This window comes from Coregonus clupeaformis, unplaced genomic scaffold (assembly GCF_020615455.1).
Source record: "Coregonus clupeaformis isolate EN_2021a unplaced genomic scaffold, ASM2061545v1 scaf0453, whole genome shotgun sequence".
Taxonomy (NCBI): Eukaryota; Metazoa; Chordata; class Actinopteri; order Salmoniformes; family Salmonidae; genus Coregonus; species Coregonus clupeaformis.
This window is the reverse complement of record NW_025533908.1, coordinates 232,344-253,483: the sequence shown is the minus strand read 5'-3', so window position 1 is coordinate 253,483 and position 21,140 is coordinate 232,344. Positions and strand designations below refer to the sequence as shown.

The 21,140-nt window shown below is 40.0% G+C and overlaps 1 long non-coding RNA gene across 1 annotated transcript; it reads left to right on the top strand.

Annotated features, from left to right (window-relative positions):
- The first annotated feature begins 565 nt into the window (after positions 1 to 565).
- Positions 566 to 7,904, top strand: LOC123484766. The gene is made up of 3 exons (XR_006658687.1): positions 566 to 691; positions 5,985 to 6,069; positions 7,864 to 7,904. It is a non-coding gene; the product is annotated as an uncharacterized LOC123484766 (long non-coding RNA).
- The last annotated feature ends 13,236 nt before the right edge of the window (positions 7,905 to 21,140 follow it).

The window sequence follows — 21,140 nt, the reverse complement described above, 5'->3', positions numbered from 1 at the left end:
GTGGGAGCTGTGGGGCTTGGGGAAGAGGGAGAGCAGGACCTGCTGTCTTGACATTGTGTATTTTTCCCCAGTGGGAGCTGTGGTTCTTGGGGAAGAGGGAGATCAGGACCTGCTGTCTTGTCATTGTGTATTTTTCCCCAGTGGGAGCTGTGGTGCTTGGGGAAGAGGGAGATCAGGACCTGCTGTCTTGGCATTGTGTATTTTTCCCCAGTGGGAGCTGTGGTGCTTGGGGAAGAGGGAGATCAGGACCTGCTGTCTTGAAATTGTGTCTTTCCCCAGTGGGAGCTGTGGTGCTTGGGGAAGAGGGAGAGCAGGACCTGCTGATTTGACATTGTGTCTTTTTTTTTGGGCTCCACGTGTCTCAAAACCACAGTCTCAGACAGTCGCTCACTCGGCTGGTCTGGTTTAATCTTTCCCCAGATATGGAAAGACACTGAGTAAGTTGTTTTCAACATCCACTGCTAACCAAAACAGAAGTCACATGCACCATTATCAGTTTCTATCTGGTTTCTATTGGCCATTCATCCATTGACAACAGAATATTATGTTACTAGTTGTTGCTTAGTAGCCAGAGCAATGCTGGCACTAGAGTGGTCAAGTGCTAAATGAATGAACAGCAGGGATGTTGGTGAAAAAGTGACATTTGGAAATAGAGCTTCACCTCTTGAATGTGGAGAGTTATTTGATAAAGGTAAGTGTCATAGAAACTGCAGAATATGCTCTTTCAGATACAGCACTATATAGAAATCACAATGTTTTACCTGCATGGGACTCTGAAGGAGGATTTGATAAAAATATGCTCTTTTCCCTGCATCTGTCAATTACAGACTATTGTCAATTTCATCTGGTCTATAGGCTAACTCTTATTATGTGTGAAATTAGTTTAGGTAGAGTCAATGATATGTTTTGCATTATTCTAAAGGCATATGTTTTGCAACACATTCTCACACTCAATTCGAGCAAATATGTACAAAAAGTATTTTAGCAGATTTTGTGCGTTTTTGTGTGGCTTAATTCGCCCCCCAAAAATGTATTTTCCTATGAATTAAGTCGTACCAAAATGTGTATTTCCACAAGAATTAAGCCACACAAAAATGCACAAATACGCACAAAATCTGCTGAAAACGTTTTTGTGCATATTTGCACGGATTGAGTGTGAGATTGTGTTGACTGCAACACATAGCATGTTTTCGTTTCCCACAATACATTTGATTAGTAATAGACTTACAGTAAATAAAATAGTCCTGTAACAGTTTATTTTTACAAAGTAAAATGGAACAGAATGGTATCAACCTGCAAGATGCGGTCAAATGATTTGCTGCTGATAAACAGGCATAACACCAACTCATCATTACACTATTGTTCTAAATGAATTCAACATCTGCACCCTCCTTATCATTCAATTGGGCCTAATTTAAATTCAATTGTGAAGTAAGGTGCACAATTATCTCCCATTCATCCATTTGTCATTTATTCATTGAGGAAAGAGAGAGTCATTAGTGCCTGGCTGGGTACCAACGTCCTACAGCGGATTAAATTGGGAATAGGTTAAAAAACGGGTAAAAAAACAAACAAAAACGGGTAACAAGGCATAGAATACTTTTCTATTTGTGATTTTAAAATTCTGACAAATGAGCAGTGTAAAATATTGAGGAAAAGTCAGGGAGCAGGACATAGGTTTATTTGGGGTCTGATTCTAGTGTTAAAAGGCAATTCCGCAACTTTTCAACCTCATATTCATCCTCTCCAGCACCAAAACAGTGTCTATATTTGTGAAAACAGCACGTTTCTATGATCTGTAGTTAAAAAGACAAGAAGAAAAGTCTTTACAAAATGTGACATAAAAGTAAACCCAGTGATTTCCACCTGCAGTGAGTTTCTAGTTTCCAGCCCAATGTAGTAAACCCAGTGATTTCCACCTGCAGTGAGTTTCTAGTTTCCAGCCCAATGGAGTAAACCCAGTGATTTCCACCTGCAGTGAGTTTCTAGTTTCCAGCCCAATGTAGTAAAACCCAGTGATTTCCACCTGCAGTGAGTTTCTAGTTTCCAGCCCAATGTAGTAAACCCAGTGATTTCCACCTGCAGTGAGTTTCTAGTTTCCAGCCCAATGTAGTAAACCCAGTGATTTCCACCTGCAGTGAGTTTCTAGTTTCCAGCCCAATGTAGTAAACCCAGTGATTTCCACCTGCAGTGAGTTTCTAGTTTCCAGCCCAATGTAGTAAACCCAGTGATTTCCACCTGCAGTGAGTTTCTAGTTTCCAGTCCAATGTAGTAAACTCCAGTGATTTCCACCTGCAGTGAGTTTCTAGTTTCCAGCCCAATGTAGTAAACCCAGTGATTTCCACCTGCAGTGAGTTTCTAGTTTCCAGCCCAATGGAGTAAACCCAGTGATTTCCACCTGCAGTGAGTTTCTAGTTTCCAGCCCAATGGAGTAAACCCAGTGATTTCCACCTGCAGTGAGTTTCTAGTTTCCAGCCCAATGGAGTAAACCCAGTGATTTCCACCTGCAGTGAGTTTCTAGTTTCCAGTCCAATGTAGTAAACCCAGTGATTTCCACCTGCAGTGAGTTTCTAGTTTCCAGTCCAATGGAGTAAACCCAGTGATTTCCACCTGCAGTGAGTTTCTAGTTTCTAGCCCAATGGAGTAAACCCAGTGATTTCCACCTGCAGTGAGTTTCTAGTTTCTAGTCCAATGGAGTAAACCCAGTGATTTCCACCTGCAGTGAGTTTCTAGTTTCCAGTCCAATGTAGTAAACCCAGTGATTTCCACCTGCAGTGAGTTTCTAGTTTCCAGTCCAATGGAGTAAACCCAGTGATTTCCACCTGCAGTGAGTTTCTAGTTTCCAGCCCAATGGAGTAAACCCCAGTGATTTCCACCTGCAGTGAGTTTCTAGTTTCCAGCCCAATGGAGTAAACCCAGTGATTTCCACCTGCAGTGAGTTTCTAGTTTCCAGCCCAATGGAGTAAACCCAGTGATTTCCCACCTGCAGTGAGTTTCTAGTTTCCAGCCCAATGGAGTAAACCCAGTGATTTCCACCTGCAGTGAGTTTCTAGTTTCCAGTCCAATGTAGTAAACCCAGTGATTTCCACCTGCAGTGAGTTTCTAGTTTCCAGTCCAATGGAGTAAACCCAGTGATTTCCACCTGCAGTGAGTTTCTAGTTTCCAGCCCAATGGAGTAAACCCAGTGATTTCCACCTGCAGTGAGTTTCTAGTTTCAGCCCAATGGAGTAAACCCAGTGATTTCCACCTGCAGTGAGTTTCTAGTTTCCAGCCCAATGGAGTAAACCCAGTGATTTCCACCTGCAGTGAGTTTCTAGTTTCCAGTCCAATGTAGTAAACCCAGTGATTTCCACCTGCAGTGAGTTTCTAGTTTCCAGTCCAATGGAGTAAACCCAGTGATTTCCACCTGCAGTGAGTTTCTAGTTTCTAGCCCAATGGAGTAAACCCAGTGATTTCACCTGCAGTGAGTTTCTAGTTTCTAGTCCAATGGAGTAAACCCAGTGATTTCCACCTGCAGTGAGTTTCTAGTTTCCAGTCCAATGTAGTAAACCCAGTGATTTCCACCTGCAGTGAGTTTCTAGTTTCCAGTCCAATGGAGTAAACCCAGTGATTTCCACCTGCAGTGAGTTTCTAGTTTCCAGCCCAATGGAGTAAACCCAGTGATTTCCACCTGCAGTGAGTTTCTAGTTTCCAGCCCAATGGAGTAAACCCAGTGATTTCCACCTGCAGTGAGTTTCTAGTTTCCAGCCCAATGGAGTAAACCCAGTGATTTCCACCTGCAGTGAGTTTCTAGTTTCAGCCCAATGGAGTAAACCCAGTGATTTCCACCTGCAGTGAGTTTCTAGTTTCCAGTCCAATGTAGTAAACCCAGTGATTTCCACCTGCAGTGAGTTTCTAGTTTCCAGTCCAATGGAGTAACCCAGTGATTTCCACCTGCAGTGAGTTTCTAGTTTCTAGCCCAATGGAGCAAACCCAGTGATTTCCACCTGCAGTGAGTTTCTAGTTTCTAGTCCAATGGAGTAAACCCAGTGATTTCCACCTGCAGTGAGTTTCTAGTTTCAGTCCAATGTAGTAAACCCAGTGATTTCCACCTGCAGTGAGTTTCTAGTTTCCAGTCCAATGGAGCAAACCCAGTGATTTCCACCTGCAGTGAGTTTCTAGTTTCTAGCCCAATGGAGTAAACCCAGTGATTTCCACCTGCAGTGAGTTTCTAGTTTCTAGCCCAATGGAGTAAACCCAGTGATTTCCACCTGCAGTGAGTTTCTAGTTTCTAGCCCAATGGAGTAAACCCAGTGATTTCCACCTGCAGTGAGTTTCTAGTTTCTAGCCCAATGGAGTAAACCCAGTGATTTCCACCTGCAGTGAGTTTCTAGTTTCTAGCCCAATGGAGGGGATTTTATTGCTCCCCACACCACTGCACATCTGATTGTTTTTGAAATTTTATACGGTTTAAGTTTAAAATGTTTATACTTTTGATTACATCATAGAGTCAAACTTTTTAACTTTATATATTTTTTACGAAACTTAGAAAATCACCCTTTTCACATATGCTTTAACTTTATAAATATAGTTTGCAGCAACACCTGCATACTGTCACATAACCAGAGGCTGGTGGAGGACTATAGGAGGACAGGCTCATTGTAAAGACTGGAATGGTGTCAATGGGCGGTATCAAACACTTCTTTTATTTATTCCATTTCAGCCATAAAAATTAGCCTGTCCTCCTATAGCTCTTCCCACCAGCCTCCTCTGGGAAATGTCTCTGTTCTGGTAAAAGAGAAGTAGATAGTATCACATCTTGTTTCTGTTGTATCTACATGTATCTTCATTAAACCACAGGTTCTGTTCTTGAGACTGATGGGGAAGAGTGGGGTGGAAAGGCTTTTGCAACACTACTTTAGTTAGCACAACCTTGTGACTAATTCTACTTCCTGTTTGAGATACTTGGGGGAAAATCAATGTTATCTTTCAACCTTCCCAATTCCTCCCACATGTCTCATATTCACTGTTATCTTTTACCTTACCAATACCCTCCCCATGTCTCACTGTTATCGTTCAACCTTCCAAATACCTTCCCCCATATTCACTGTTATCTTTCTACCTTCCACCATGTCTCATATTCACTGTTATCTTTCTACCTTCCACCATGTCTCATATTCACTGTTATCTTTCTACCTTCCCAATACTTTCCCATAGAGTGCATAGATATAGTATAGATGGATTGATGTGGTGAGCAGCAGCATGGGGAAGGAAACTGTTCAGATGGGGGTCTATAACATCCAATCACATAGGTTGACATTTACATTTTAGTCATTTAGCAGACGCTCTTATCCAGAGCGACTTACAGTTAGTGAATACTTTTTTTTAGACTTTTTTTTTTATACTGGCCCCCCCTTGGAATCGAACCCACAACCCTGGCGTTGCAAACACCATGCTCTATCAACTGAGCTACATCCCTGCCGGCCATTCCCCTCCCCTACCCTGGACGACGCTGGGCCATTGTGCGCCGCCCATGAGTCTCCCGGTCGCGGCCGGCTGCGACAGAGCCTGGATTCGAACCAGGATCTCTAGTGGCACAGTTAGCACTGTGATGCAGTGCCTTAGACCACTGCGCCACTCAGGAGGCTGACAGTTGCAACATCATTGCCAATAATGCAAACTGCCTTGGTTTAGATAAAGACAAGCCCTGTACAGATGTAGGATCGTAATTTAATCAGCCTGTTGCAGGAGAATGAAAACTTGTTGTGTATTTGAGGGTTAAAAAGGCTTCTGAAGTTTGTAATTTCCACTTTTCCATCTTTCCCTTTAGAAATGTTTTTGCCTCAGGATTATTTTCCTGCTGTAGCAAACGGGCTCAAATTAAGATCCTACATCTGTAGCAATACACCTCTCTTTAATGTACATGGCTATATTAGGAGGACATGATTCTCTTTACACCATTGTTTTTTTTAACCATTTGACATGTTTTATTTACTGTTGTTTAGGCTGGTTGAATGAGTTCCCTATGAGAGGCTACTTCATCTGCAAGAAAACAGGCGGCCGCACCAGTTTCCTCATATGAAATTAAAAGTAAGTGTGTAGCCTATGCACTTACAAAATGGCTGTTGAAACTGTGGGACACATTTCTCGGCAACATTAAAATTAGGGTAAATGTGTTGATTTGAAGGAAAGACGGAAAGACTCTGGTAAGTCTAGGCTACATAGAACTATTATATTAGAAAGTTAGGTTGTTTACAGACATTCAATAGTCAGAGTAGGTTTGATATATGATCACTTATCATGCTGACCAACCTGATGGTCTCTGTTGGAAATGTGAAGCATATCATGCCTAGGCTACATGCTCTGTCCTGCTACTGGTAGGCCTGTAACGTTATGGGAACTGATCTGAACAGGTTTAGGCTGGTCATCTAGGATATGTAGGCTATAGCGGAGGTATAGACCTCCATCTGCATATCACTAACAAACCACTATTATATATTATAACCTAGCCTACTTTACATAATATAAATCTCCTACTTGCTGTGAGATGTTACCCCAGTCTTCCACCAAGGCACCTGCACGTTCCCAGACATTTCTGGGGGGATTGGCCCTAGCCCTCACCCTCCTATCCAACAGGCTGGCTGGTGGCATTGTCATGCTGGAGGGTCATGTCAGGATGAGCCTGCAGGAAGGGTACCACATGAGGGAGGAGGATGTCTTCCCTGTAACGCACAGTGTTGAGATTGCCTGCAATGACAACAAGCTCAGTCCGATGATGCTGTGACACACCGCCCCAGATCATGATGGACCCTCCACCTCTAAATCGATCCCGCTCCAGAGTACAGGCCTCGGTGTAACGCTCATTCCTTCTCGATAAACGTGAATCCGACCATCACCCCCTGGTGAGACAAAACCGCGACTCATCAGTGAAGAGCACTTTTGCCAGTCCTGTCTGGTGTGATGTTCGGATGTACCGATCCTGTGCAGGTGTTGTTACACGTGGTCTGCCACTGCGAGGACGATCAGCTGTCCATCCTGTCTCCCTGTAGCGCTGTCTTAGGCGTCTCACAGTACGGACATTGCAATTTATTGCCCTGGCCACATCTGCAGTCCTTATGCCTCCTTGCAGCATGCCTAAGGCACGTTCACGCAGATGAGCAGGGACCCTAGGCATCTTTCTTTTGGTGTTTTTCAGAGTCAGTAGAAAGGCCTCAGTGTTCTAAGTTTTCATAACAGTGAACTTAATTGCCTACCGTCTGTAAGCTGTTAGTGTCTTAACGACCGTTCCACAGGTGCATGTTCATTAATTGTTTATGGTTCATTGAACAAGCATGGGAAACAGTGTTTAAACCCTTTACAATGAAGATCTGTGAAGTTATTTGGATTTTTACGAATTATCTTTGAAAGACAGGGTCCTGAAAAAGGGACGTTTCTTTTTTTTGCTGAGTTTATATTATAACCTAGCCTACTTTACATAATATCACATCTCTTACTTGTTGCAAAAATACTTTCTGAATGTATTAATGATTTCCCCTCAGATCAATCATGCCCGTTTTAGCCCTTCTGTCTACATTCTCAGATTCAAAGACAACAAATAGCCTACTTTTAATTAATACAAATAAGTGTGAGACATGGCCTTGTGTTGCTGCACTGTCTATAACTACCTTAACAAACAGTGACTTATTATTATTATTGACTGTTAACATGGAGAAGAGATGTCACAACCAGATGTTCATCTGATTGCATTAAATAGCCTGACTGTTTCAATATGTCTGTTAGTTAATGTTTTATTTCTAAGAGATCATGAGTAAAAGAGAACAATGGACATTCTATAATTAGTTGTCACTGTGTTCACCACAACCAACATGCTGCATCTCTGTTTAGGGGTCAGTGGTCTAAAATGAGTCTCTCTGGGGAGAGAGAGGAGGGGGGCCCTGCCTCTAAAATGAGTCTCTCTGGAGAACATGACACCAAAGCTAAGAGGTGAGATTACAGTTTTGTTTAAGAATTATTAAGTACATTTCCAAAACTCTATGTCCACAATTTTTTTCAAATGATTGCTTATGGGTACCTAAAATATTCGCTTTGAACACACCGACTGCGTCATTGCGCAAAAATAGTATGCAGCATCATCTAAATATGTGTGCAACCAAAGTTAAACTTTCACTTTCTCCTACCATTTCTGTCAAGCCGTCTATGTACACAGTTTGTACGCATACGTTCGATAAATCCAACGTATGCACCACACAGAACGCACTGCAACTGCCTCTGCAACGCAATGCTGCAAGGCAAACGCAGCGTTCCATTGGAAATGAATGTACTTCTGGTACCAAAATGCAATGACGCAGTCGGTGTGTTCAAAACGTTACTGATCTCAGATTTTTTATCAATGGATTTGAGATGTGCATAAAAATAAACGTTTTTTTGGCTAAATGCTATATATCCATTGTTTAGCTGGAATGGAATGTTCGTATCCTGTATATTTGACTGTGATATGTGGTTGTCTCACCTAGATATCTTAAGATGAATGCACTTACAGATGCCATATCTTAATTTGACCCAGTTTCTCACAGCAGGAAAATTATCCTGCAGCAACAGGAAATGCTCAAGTCTTTTAAAAGCTAAAATACACTATAATACAGCAACTGTATTGTAAGTCACTCTGGGCCTGGTTTCCCGATAGCGACGGAATTTAGGGTTACCAGTGTTTTAAGTGTATCTTTCCTACAACGGCTGAAGATGTAACATGTATTTCCCAAGCACCACGCAGAGAGAACGGTAGCTATGATGACTGAAAACACAACCGTGGGACAAACTAGTGACACATTTCTGGGCAAGGGCGGTCCATTTAAAATTAATTCATTCTTCCCTCACCCTTTGCCCTGCAAATGTCAACTCATCATACGTCATGATACGTCATCAGAAGTGTCCACTCATCATACGTCATGATACTTCATCAGTGTCCACTCATTATACGTCATGATACGTCATCAGAAGTGTCCACTCATCATACGTCATGATACGTCATCAGAAGTGTCCACTCATCATACGTCATGATACGTCATCAGAAGTGTCCACTCATCATACGTCATGATACGTCATCAGAAGTGTCCACTCATCATACGTCATGATACGTCATCAGAAGTGTCCACTCATCATACGTCATGATACGTCATCAGAAGTGTCCACTCATCATACGTCATGATACGTCATCAGAAGTGTCCACTCATCATACGTCGCGATACGTCATCAGAAGTGTCCACTCATCATACGTCATGATACTTCATCAGTGTCCACTCATCATACGTCATGATACGTCATCAGAAGTGTCCACTCATCATATGTCATGATATGTCATCAGAAGTGTCAACTCATCATACGTCATGATACTTCATCAGAAGTGTCCACTCATCATACGTCATGATACGTTATCAGAAGTGTCAACTCATCATACGTCATGATACATCATCAGAAGTGTCAACTCATCATACGTCATGATACTTCATCAGAAGTGTCCACTCATCATACGTCATGATACTTCATCAGAAGTGTCCACTTAACTTGAGGGCTGAGGGGAGAGGGAGTCTTTTAAGTGTTTGAAACGCTGCCATGGAGAGTTTCGAAGTAACATTACCACATGATCAATGGCGTCCGAAGCTTCGTTTGATCTCATGCTTTTTCGAACCATGTGTTGCAAAATGCGAGAGATCTCACTGATTTCTCCCTGGTGCCGGTGCTTTTTTCAAAGCAAAGTATTTACCTCCACTGGACACCTTATTTACACATTTAGTTTGATGTCTTCCAGTTTGTAGCCCCTGAATGGGAGCTCAGCAGGTAGGGACGGGGATTTGGATCAGACATCAACATAGGCACAAGATTGAATCCCTGCTATAGTTGAACAATTATTTTCGGTGAAACCGCACAATCTTCCCATTGTTGTTTAAATAATGTGTTTTATTTAGTGTAGCCTATTATAATATTCTGTATTTAGTATCCTAAATAATACCACATATGCATAGTTTTTGAAAACATAGTGAACCTAGAGGCAAAAAGAGAACCCCACATTCTAACTAAATGTTGTTTATTAGCACTCCACTCAAATCTATCAATGGCATTTTCGGTACAATTTGGTGAAAGCCCCAAAGCGTTCAGAAAGCCTCTGTTTCCCACCACTAGTGGACACCCCCATGAGTGTCTTTCAGAACCCCTCCTAAAACCACCTGTTTCGTTTTGGTTGTTGTTAGTGACTCTTTGTTAGTTCCTTCTTCTGTTTGAGAGACAATGTTTTATTTCAGGAACGTAACAATGTTCATGTGATTAAATTAAATCACCCGACTGTTTGGATATGTCTGTTAGTAAATGTTTTATTTCTAAGAGATCATGAGTAAAAGAGAACAATGGACATTCTAGAATGAGTTGTCACTGTGTTCACCACAACCAACATGCTGCATCTCTGTTTAGGGGTCAGTGGTCTAAAATGAGTCTCTCTGGGGAGAGAGAGGAGGAGGGCCCTGCCTCTAAAATGAGTCTCTCTGGGGAACATGACACCAAAGCTAAGAGGTGAGATGACAATTTTATGAAGAATTTATTAAGTTTATTTACAAAATAAATAGCTATCTTAAGATGAATGCACTTACTGTAAATCACTCTGGATTAGAGTATCTGCTAAATCAGGAGTTCTCAATCCGGGGTCAGTGGAGGTACTGCAGGGTTCTGCAGCACCCTGACTGGATTCGTTGCAATGGAAGACATTTGATAGAATTTTTAATACGACACGACCACTTTACCTACTCTTCATTATTGCCTAATATAATGGAATGCATATTTCTTTAACCAATTCTGATGGTTGTTACAAGTGGAATTTTGACAATACTACCGTTATACCAACACACTCTTCACACCCGTTTAACAACTCTAAATAGCTTTGGCATCGTAGGCATCAAGTCCCTTGCCAATAATGTTGGCTACAACGTTTCATACAATGTTCATTTTCATCTAACACATATTTCGCCCTAGATGCCTTCAATTGCCCAATTTATAGCCATGCCCAATTTACGATTATTTTTTAACAACATGATGTTGCGCTCCAAAGGGATAACTTGAAATAGCATAAGAACCAAAAAGGCTTCTATCACGTCCTTAATATATGGAACCAGTAAAAGTTATATATATTTTTGGGGTTCAGTGAAGAAGAACCTGTAGAGTTCTGATCAACCCTGTGTAGCCCCGTGTAGCTCAGTTGGTAGAGCATGGCGTTTGCAACGCAAGGGTTGTGGGTTCGATTCCCACGGGGGGCCAGTAGGAAAAATAAATAATGTATCCACTCACTAACTGTAAGTTGCTCTGGATAAGATCGTATGTAAAAAATGAAAAACGAAAGGTGAATGTTTTGAGGATGTGAACCCAACAGCCCTTCAGTGGTCCGAACAAGACTGCCTGTTTTTTCAAGCGCCCGACCCGGGATTCGAACCAGCCACCATAGGTCCAACTCCTGCCACAGCTACAACTCCTTAGACGCCGGGTGAAAACCAGATTCAATCTTCAGAAATAAACACGAGTTAATCTGCCAAAATGAAGACAAAATGCTATGCAGACATACATGGTATCACTTGTACATAATTATTATACATAAATTATTGCCAAAAGCACAAGACATATTGTTTCATGTAGGTCTATATTATTTCTGGATTGATCATATAGAAAGTTTATTGTTCAATTTGCTTTTTGCTTTACGGTCAGTGACAGTATGAGTGTAGCCAGTTCCTTTTCACTCGCTATTCTTGTTTAATTGTGTGGTTCACCGGATTCGTCATCATCCTCGAAGGACAGACGAACGACCTGCTAGCTAGCCAAGCTAGTCAGTACAGCTAGCTAAGCTAGCTACTCTACCAGCAGCATCCTAGTTATCCTAGCTACTGTAGTGCCTAAAAGACACACCTTTGCTGGTCCATGCTTGTGATGATAAGGAATCCCGCCGACACTGTACTCTGTTTATAAAGGTTTATTATAACAAAGAATATTCAGCATCGGAATTTAACAGATTCTGCAGATATCTGTGAGAAGTAACAGCCCAATCAATAATTCGCTATTCCCCCCTATTCTATTGTTCAAGACATGGCTTTATATCATCTATGACGTAATATGGTGTGATCCTAAAACCAATCCCGGTCCCCTCTACCTTACTCCCCATATCATCTTTCCATGAACCACAGTAATGTTTTCCAGATGTTTCCAGCATAGTAGAGTTGAGTTCCTCTATTACACCATCTTGCCACATCAGCAAAATCTTAGGGCCAAGTTTCCTACTTTTTGCAACGGTCAGCATTTCTAGACTGTTAAGATACTACATATTCCCCCCTTCGAGACTAATTAAGTCTCAAAAACAAAAAGAATAGGATTATGACAAATAACAATTCTTGTTCTTGAGTAACTTTTAACAATAAACCAACATTTATGGAGATTAAACATGTTTATATAGACACATTTTTGTATGTAGTGTAAATACATTATTATGGAGTGTAAATAAATTGTCATGGAGTGTAAATGAATTGTCATGGAGTGTAAGAGCGAAAAACCTGTCTGGCAGCTTTCATTCCAAATATCCATCAGTCAGTCAAGACAGGAAAATTCTCTCACGGCCCCTCTGCCCTAGGCGACCACCTAAGTACTCCAGATCAATTCACACATCTTCATGAATACATTTTAAGCTATGATGCAATTGAATACATATGAAAACCCCAGCAAACAAAATACAATCAAAATGTCCACATACAGGCTGGTCGACCCATCGGACCCTCCTGTGGATTCTCTCTTTCCTTGCCTAGACCCCATATCCCTAAACTTCAACGAAATAAACAAAAACATCTGAGGTCCCCACATGTACCCTACACAGAAAACATAATTGTTCAAAAATTAATACAGAAAGAATATAACACTGGAATGTAGTCCACTACACTTCATCTCCTCCACAGTGTCGTCTTTCAATGCGACGTTGATGATGGAATCGGAACATTTCCACTCCTTCCTTGTTCCACTTCCTCCAGTCCATTCATATTGTCCATGTTTGAGTATTTGAGTCCCTCTACATATTCCCCCATATGCTTCTGGAAGAAAAGAAAATACCAAACAGTATCTTTTGCAAAACAACACATGCAAATTAAAACATCAATGTCAACTAAAAATATAAGAATGTATATTTAAGATTATATATAAAATGAATCACATTCCATTTCCCCCCTTTGATTCATCACAATAATATAATCGTCCCACAATCAGATATTCAAAATTTCCTAGAGTTATTTCAACCCTAGTTTTCATAACATTTTAGTCTGACTTTTTCAAATTTTTATTTTTCTAAAAAATTTTTTTTCAAAAACCCATTTCACTGATTTATTCACAAAACTCTTTCCCATTTTCTGAGGATATTAAATCGGGAAATTCCCACTTGCTTATGACTTCTTTACACAACAACTTTGCAACCGACTGAGCATATTTTAACTTAGTTGAACATCTTATGAACCTCTTGGTATATGAATGTAACCAAGAATAACAGTCACACATTATTTTTCAGACAGATTGTGCATCTGCCTATGACATAGTCAATCTATTCAAGAAAATATGGTTCCCAAAAACTCTACTCCTTTGTGATTTTTTTTTTTTTTTAATCTCCCCTTTTACAACATAAGCTAACCCATAGCTTACTAAATCATCATGGTTTCTCCAAAACAATAATTGATTGCTACTCTAACGATTTTTCTATTTTCTTCAAAACACTTGCTTTCGAAAGTCCTTCAATTTCTGGTTCAATCCCTTGGATTGCTTCATCTTTCAATGGATACTGATTCTTCCAAGGAGGTCTGCCTCCTCAACTTTCATCTCAATTGAGCTGATTTCACAAATCCAATATCAGTCCTACTTTAATATCTCAAACATTCTTGAAGCTTTTTTCAACATCTCTTCTTCCATAGATTCTCAATTCATCTTCACACTTCAAACAGATTCATTTATCTTCCATACAGCTTATGACTCTCCTTGTCCTTGAGCCAAAATCATCATTTTCAGAAATCGCTGATCTTCACTCCAAGTCCTTCTCATAATTAATTGATTTGACATCGTGAGATGTGTAACCTCTTCAAGCTGAACACAGATAAAAGCCTTTCTGCTATCCATCATCACTTCCCATAGTCCATTGTTTATTTTCACTTCAATTGTTGGATCTTTTTCCCTAACTGGTACTACCAGTTGAAAACTCCTTTCGGATCTTCTAGGCACCTCTAGAGTCCTTGCTCCTATATGGTTTCACCTGAAGGACAGGTGATCTTCACTTGCTCCTGTATCTTCCTCTGAAATTCTTTCTTTCCAAAAACTATCTACGGATATGAAACAATTTATACCACTTGTTGCGGCTGGTATAATTGCATTTGACCTTGTTCAGTTGAAGCTGTAGCAGTGATTGTTATTTGGTTCACACTGATTCTGCATAACCAGTGCTTCTCTTCTCCTTCTTCTTCACCACCAGTTGTATTTGATTGAGTTTTCTGAGAGTTTCTTGGTCCTGTTCTTTCTGGTTGTGTTCCTTTTTCCGGTACAGATCCACTTGATGGGCTATATGATCTGTATAGACACCTTTTGTCATGCTCCCAAGTCCAACCACTTCTGCCAGTTTGCTCCTTACCGGTGAGGGCAGTCCCATCTGTAGTTTAGCTCTCAAGATTAAATGCTCTATTTGACTCACATCTGGATCATTTCCGGTTATATTTCTCCACACTTGATGAACTCTTGACACGTAGGCTCTTGGATTTTCTTGTTGTCCTAGTGGGTCAATCAGAATGTTGTCAGGATGCACATTTGTTGGAAACGTATCTTTCAGTGCTCTCCACAGCCGATTCCTGCTTGCAGCCAACAATTCAGGATCATTCACAGCAGTTCCCACATATCTATGAAGTCCAGCTCTCTGAAAAATTTCTTCCATGCCTGGAATCCCAAGGAGATTAGGCCAAAAGTCTCTTAATGTCTCCTATGGCAGACTGTGTTCCCACCGTAATTTCTTCCAACTTTGAAATCCAAGGATATGCTCCATCTTGAAGAGTAGGCAGTTTCTCAAGTATATCTGACATATCGGTATTCTGCAAAGGCTTATATTCTAGGTTTTGTCCTCGAATGATCACCGGCATAATTTTCTTACTAGTGCCATCTTTCCTTGGCCTCAATGTATATCTCTTCTCAGATTCTTGGGATTCTTTTCTCAGCAGCTTCTTCTCCTTTGTCTTCAGCTTTTTGAGTTGATCTTCCAGTTCTTTTACTTCTTCTAAGTTATTGGCCTTATACAGGTATGATACGCATCGGTCTATATCTCTTTCTATTTCTTCTGTGTTAGTCATTGGAGGATAAAATCCTTTTGAATATGAAGCACCTTTAGTCTCCAAATCTTCATCGCTGTCTCCATCTTCATTTTCACCAGCACTCGAATCACTTGTATTCTTCTTCTTCCAACTTCCATCACCCTTTCTTTCCGCTCTGGCCAACCTCTGTCTGATGACAGGGTCATATCCACCCATGATCTCTTCTGAATCACTCTGATCATCATCATCATTATCATCATCATCAAGTTCCATCCTCCTTGATCTCACTCTACCCTTAGTCTCCAGACATCTCGTTGTCTTCCTGCCTTTGGAGTTTGGATTCATCTTTATGGTCGTTTCTGCTTGTCCTCTCTCTATTATTCGTTCATCCTCATCTCTGATGCAATAATCACCTTCCTGAATGATCACTGGAAGCTGAGGATAAACATCCTTAAACTTGGCTTCTTTCTCATAAGGTGGGGGTGTTTTTGTTGAATCAATATATGAGAAAGGTGTATTGACTTCTGCAATCAGTTTTTCTGTCACCTTCACCTCTTTTGCCATTTTCTCTGTACCTCTGTCTCTCTTGTCTTTTGTATCTTTTATCAGTTTTTGTCCTTCATTTTCAAAAAGCTTAAGAACACCCAGCTCTCTTTGTCTTTTTTCTTGACGAAGTTTTCCTTTCTTCCCCTTCTTTTGATCTGCCTTATACGTGGATACAAGCACTTGCATTATCTTGATGACGTCTGGATTAAGCGTGCCTTCCAATGGCCATGGTTGTTCAATGTCAGGCCAACGTTTATTCCATTTTTCAGATAATTTTGCTATACCTTTAACTAGAGGATTATTATTCTGTATTACATCAAGAGGAGTAATTGCTTTTGTAGTTTTGATGTCCTTTTTCCCCATTGTAATGACTATGTTATGTGTTTCCTTCTTGTTTCCCTCTTTTTTTTTTTTTTTTATTTATTAAAAAAATTAATCAATTAATCCAATCAATCAATTAACTAAATCAATCAATCAATCAATCAAACTAATCAATCAATTAATCAATCAATCAAATCAATCAATGAATTACTAATCAAATCAATCAATCAATTAATCCAATCAATCAACTAACTAAACCAATCAACCAATCAAATCAAAAAATCAATCAACTAATCTAATCAATCAATCAATCAATCAATCAAATCAATCAACTAATCAATCAAATCAATCAATGAATTACTAATCAATCAATCAATCAATTACTAATCAATAAATCAATCAACTAATCTAATCAATCAATCAATCAATCAAATCAATCAATGAATTACTAATCAATCAAATCAATTACTAATTATTCTGTGAATTTTATTTTACCAAATTATTAATTAGTGGCAATCTTACCACATCCGATGAGGAAGAGTAAAGGAAAGTAGTCAACTCCAGAGCAATTCAATAATAAAAATAAAATAAAAACCTGTACCAGCAAACCTACCCAATTGCTTAATAAGCAATTAATTACCTTAATTTTACAGAATAATTTCAATGCTGGATTTCCAACACAACTCTAATCAAAACAAGTCATTGACAAAAACTCTAATGTGCAATTATCAATTACATAAATTCATCAGTCTGTTGCCAAGCTCTTGCGAAATGGTCACAACATGAAATATTCTATGTAAACACCATGTATCAATTATATCCTGTAAGGGAAAGTAGATTTGTGAATAATAACAGCACTGGCCTTGATTTGGACTGGGTTGCCGTCTCTGATGTCAGTTGATATCAGCCCCTCCTCTCTCTCTCTCTCTCTCTGTCTCCTCCTTCTCGTCTCTCGTATGACAGAAGGACAAAAGGACAAAGAAGAGTTTAGTTTATACTTTTTCCACATTCACGCTAAGAAATAAGCAAACATCTTAACCCAGGAATATTATAAATAGCTCAATAACATTTTATTTAATTCATTTATTTTATTATTATTATTTTTAATCCGTCAATATATCTCTCATTCACCAACTCAACCGATTATCAACCAAACAGTTTACAGTCAAGCAATAGTTAATTCCAGAGAACATTTCACTTGTGTGCACAATTCCCCCTCCCGTTTTCTTTTTTGGCTGCACTGAAGTGGACTCTCCCAATCAGTTCAGTGCAGGGGAGTGGCTAAAGTCATAAATCCTACGCGTGCGCAGTTCAGTCACCAATGTGATTTCAGAGTGGAAGGAGCGAACAGGCCCGCTGTTGCTCCGTGCTCCCCTCCTATAGACAATAAGACTTAAGACATTAACAAAGCTCACAAACTGAACACATAGAACAGACAGAACACAGAACACAAATCCCACTTCCAAGTTATGTTATCTTTCACTTATCCTAGTTTGCAGATTGATAGATATGCTGTTATAAATTACAAAACATCTCTATACACTTTTAAAAAGTCCTCCCTGTAGGGTCATGCTATTCTAATAGTTAATGAACATTGTCCTTTTATAGAGAATCATAAGGTTTGACCTTAACTAACATATTTCCTTACAAAAGAGTAAAGCCCTGTATTCGACACACATCTGGAAGTAATCAGAGAAGCAGCCCCCCCCTCTCTGTTTCACACAGACGCAGAGAGAAATTCTCACACACACACAGAGAGAAATTGGCTGTCTTTCTCTTACACAGACACACAGAGACATACAGGATCCATTTATCGCCGTTCCTATTTTCTTTTGTATTCCTTTTGCTAAATTTCTGCTACCTTCAGGTTTTAGACATTCAAAAGAGAGGATTACTTCAGACAGATGTTTCGTCAAACAAATTCAGAGCGGTAAACTTACAATTGAATATATTGTCTTAAACCAGCAGTTCCGAGAACTGACTTGAGAGTTAATCTAATAACTATCACGATTTATGGCCATCATATTGATGCCTTGTTTTTTCCCAAGGGCTTCCTTAAATTAACGGCGTTCTAAAGTATACTGTTACTCATTTCAAGCGTTATCCTCTAAGCCTTTCCTTGGACACTCCTTGCACTTTTATTCAAGCCAAAACATCGGTGTCCTGTCGGTGTGCCCTACAGACACTCCCCACTTTTTGCGTTGTTCTCAACGCAAACTAATTTAGAAAATTTAGAACGGAATTCCTATCACACAGCAAAAAGAAGCAAAACGCACACACAAGTTCTTAGACGGTGCATCCCCCCCAGCGCACACACACACAGCCACACGAACCGGCCAGCGCCCAAAGTTTGTGAGAAAGCTCACCGTTTCTGCATGCCTCTTGAGCAGGAGTCACTTCGTAGCCCATGAATGGAACACTGAGAAAAGATGCAAAACGCCCCAATCCTCGTCGCCATTAAATGTCGTGCCTAAAAGACACACCTTTGCTGGTCCATGCTTGTGATGATAAGGAATCCCGCCGACACTGTACTCTGTTTATAAAGGTTTATTATAACAAAGAATATTCAGCATCGGAATTTAACAGATTCTGCAGATATCTGTGAGAAGTAACAGCCCAATCAATAATTCGCTATTCCCCCCTATTCTATTGTTCAAGACATGGCTTTATATCATCTATGACGTAATATGGTGTGATCCTAAAAACCAATCCCCGGTCCCCTCTACCTTACTCCCCATATCATCTTTCCATGAACCACAGTAATGTTTTCCAGATGTTTCCAGCATAGTAGAGTTGAGTTCCTCTATTACACCATCTTGCCACATCAGCAAAATCTTAGGGCCAAGTTTCCTACTTTTTGCAACGGTCAGCATTTCTAGACTGTTAAGATACTACACTACCACTACATCATCACCGGCTGCCTGCATTTCTTGTTGACCGATGGAGCTCCCTGGTTGTTTCTTCCACCTGTTAAATACCGTGAAGGGCTTCTCCCTCTCTCGTTGATGGATGCTGGCCTACGCTCCCTCTGTCCTGTTCTAACCTCTCCTCTAGATGGACGGTAACTTTTGTGTTTAACCCCTCTGTGTCCAAGGACCGAACTTTTGAATATTATTTTCGGGGCGCCTCAAGTGACATTTTTTACACCGTTTTTTCCTGATGAAAAATTGTTAATTGCATCCACCATGGAGCCCAGTTTCATAATATTACCTTCTGTCCCTGGTTATGAAGTAATCGCGAAAAAACAAGCCTTATTTTAGGTCATTTTTCACCCTACCAGCTCCTATTAGTTCTATTGAGCTCCGTGACACCGACTTGCCTTCAGAACGTTCTATTCCCAGCCCATTGTTCTGCGTCACAATGTCAGCTTCACTATTGTTATCAATGAGACCTGCCTGCGTTAACCCTGTAGGTTTTATTTCAGGTAACTTATTATTAACAAGGTTACGGCTACTTGGTGAGCGCGCACACTGTTCACCTGAGTACATGTTGTGGTCACCAATAGTGAGGTGAGACACAGTTTAAGAGGCGATGGCTGGCAGATAGGCATCAAACCTTAAACAGTTTCTGGTAATGGTTAAGATTATTTGTTTTCAGAAAAAAGTGTACAACATAAACAAAACGCATGTCCCTGTCCTCTTTTTCAAAATGTGGCCAATTTAAAATTTACATTTTTTAATTAAGAAATAACAATTTTTCTTTGATGATGTGTCGTTTTTAAATGGCTGCGCAGGTTCACTGAGTTGCAAACCAAATGGATATAATGGCGTGATTGTTGTCTAATTGGGTGGTCTAGCTCATTGATTTGTAGATCTGACGCAGTTGCTACCTCAGATTATGAGCCTAGCAAGTGTCATGAATGAGTTATGTAGTACCCACAGACGGCCACAGGAGCAAGAGAGCTATAAACCCATACAGTTTAAATTTTTTCCTTAAAATCCCTAAACCTATCAATCAATCTATCAAATGTTTTTATAAAGCCCGTTTTACATCAGCATATGTCACAAAGTGCTATACAGAAACTCCAACCCTACTTATAACCTATTTTAGCATTAACCGTAACCTTAATTCTAGGGTAGGGTAGCCTAGAACACTTTTAGAAACTATTTTAGTAATAATATTATCTTAGTAAATACAATTATAGTGCTAAATAGCATTTTGATTATTTTATTAATCAAAACCTGTCTAAGCGTTTTGCTGTTTAAAAAAAGAAGTCATTTTATTATATTTATTATTGCAAGGCAGAACACTTGATAAACAAGCCACATTAGTTTTATTTTTCAAATGTGGTTTGAACTGGGTGACCTAGTAACCTCTATGTGAAAGTCCAGCAATTGGCGTGGGATAGGTGGGGCAGGTTTGAGACTAATCTAAGGAATTAACAAGAAAAATACACTTTATTTCTCAGCTGCCTCACTAATGTCTGTACGTGAATTCATCACTTTTAATTGTTAAATATTTCCAATAGATGGCAGCATAAGACCACGAAGCATCAGTTATAGGCTACAAGCAGCAATATGATTAACATAAAATAGCATGCAACCAAATACTAAATGTCCCATGATTTTCTAAAATGGTCACTCATTACTTTAGCTAGCTATATATCTCGTATTAGGCCTGTGATGCTTTTGGAAGAGCAATTAAATAGTGACTATAGCAGGTATTGAACCCCTGGTAAATAATCACTAGTCAGATGCTCCAACCTCAACCCTAGTATACATGCATTTTTAAATATCTAATATTGCGTTTAAACAACCTCGGTATAGAAAAGACAAGAGTGCGTCTTCCAGCCTGCAAATAAATTACATCATGCAACCCTCGCGGTTAGCAAATGTACCTCAACATGCCCCTCACTTGTGCTAGAAGGCAGTGTGCTCGCTGCTGGTTGATGAATCTGACAATGAATGTACTAGGAAAATACGTTTTTCTCGACCAGAGGTGACTAAATTAATG